This window comes from Triticum dicoccoides, unplaced genomic scaffold (assembly GCF_002162155.2).
Source record: "Triticum dicoccoides isolate Atlit2015 ecotype Zavitan unplaced genomic scaffold, WEW_v2.0 scaffold35191, whole genome shotgun sequence".
Lineage (NCBI taxonomy): Eukaryota > Viridiplantae > Streptophyta > Magnoliopsida > Poales > Poaceae > Triticum > Triticum dicoccoides.
Genome location: NW_021265550.1, coordinates 1 through 1,472, shown reverse-complemented (window position 1 = coordinate 1,472; position 1,472 = coordinate 1). Strand labels below are relative to the sequence as shown.

Genomic DNA, 1,472 nt, shown 5'->3' with positions numbered 1-1,472 from the left:
GACGACGGCCACCGGGGGCACCTAGGGCCCCCGGGCTTTGGCCGCCGGCGCGGCCGACAACAGTCCACACCCCGAGCCGAGCGGCGGACCAGCAAGAGCCGTTCCGCATACGGCCGGGGCGCATCGCCGGCCCCCATCCGCTTCCCTCCCGGCAATTTCAAGCACTCTTTGACTCTCTTTTCAAAGTCCTTTTCATCTTTCCCTCGTGGTACTTGTTCGCTATCGGTCTCTCGCCTGTATTTAGCCTTGGACGGAGTCTACCGCCCGATTTGGGCTGCATTCCCAAACAACCCGACTCGTTGACGGCGCCTCGTGGGGCGACAGGGTCCGGGCCGGACGGGGCTCTCACCCTCCCAGGCGCCCCTTTCCAGGGGACTTGGGCCCGGTCCGTCGCTGAGGACGCCTGTCCAGACTACAATTCGGACGGCACAGCCGCCCGATTCTCAAGCTGGGCTGCTCCCGGTTCGCTCGCCGTTACTAGGGGAATCCTTGTAAGTTTCTTCTCCTCCGCTTATTTATATGCTTAAACTCAGCGGGTAGTCCCGCCTGACCTGGGGTCGCGGTCGAAGCGACGTGCGCTTCGTTTGTTGGGTCGTTCAAAGGCCATAATGCCAGCTGCGCGCCGGATGCACTGCATTGATAAAGCGAGGACGCCCACCATGCGCTGTGTCCGGCGCGGTACACCGGCAGCCCAATCTTCGGTCCACCGCCCCTTGAGAGACGAGGGACCAGATGCCGCATCCCGATTCCCGTTGAGGGTGGTTGGGAGCGTGTTTTGGCGTGACGCCCAGGCAGGCGTGCCCTCGGTCGAGTGGCCTCAGGCGCAACTTGCGTTCAAAGACTCGATGGTTCGCGGGATTCTGCAATTCACACCAGGTATCGCATTTCGCTACGTTCTTCATCGATGCGAGAGCCGAGATATCCGTTGCCGAGAGTCGTGTGGATTAAATAGCTTTGCAACACGAGGGACGGCTAGCAAGCTAGCCATGCCCCCGGGTTAGGCACAGTGTTCCTTGACGCCTTCGGCGCCGTGGGTTCTTTTACCCCGAGCCGCCACCCGCTCCGAGGAGGGGAGGTGGTCGAGGCATTGGCCGAGCGACGGACGGTGCCGTCGCCGACGGATTGGATGACGCGTGCGCGGTCTATTTTGGTCAGGGTCACGACAATGATCCTTCCGCAGGTTCACCTATGGAAACCTTGTTACGACTTCTCCTTCCTCTAAATGATAAGGTTCAATGGACTTCTCGTGACGTCGGGGGCGGCGAACCGCCCCCGTCGCCGCGATCCGAACACTTCACCGGACCATTCAATCGGTAGGAGCGACGGGCGGTGTGTACAAAGGGCAGGGACGTAGTCAACGCGAGCTGATGACTCGCGCTTACTAGGCATTCCTCGTTGAAGACCAACAATTGCAATGATCTATCCCCATCACGATGAAATTTCCCAAGATTACCCGGGCCTGTCGGCCAAGG

General features: G+C 60.7%; 1 non-coding gene across 1 annotated transcript; it reads right to left on the bottom strand.

Moving 5' to 3' along the window:
- Positions 1–781: 781 nt before the first annotated feature.
- On the bottom strand, positions 782–937 carry LOC119345949. The gene has a single exon (XR_005167278.1). It is a non-coding gene; the product is annotated as a 5.8S ribosomal RNA (ribosomal RNA).
- Between the last annotated feature and the right edge of the window lie 535 nt (positions 938–1,472).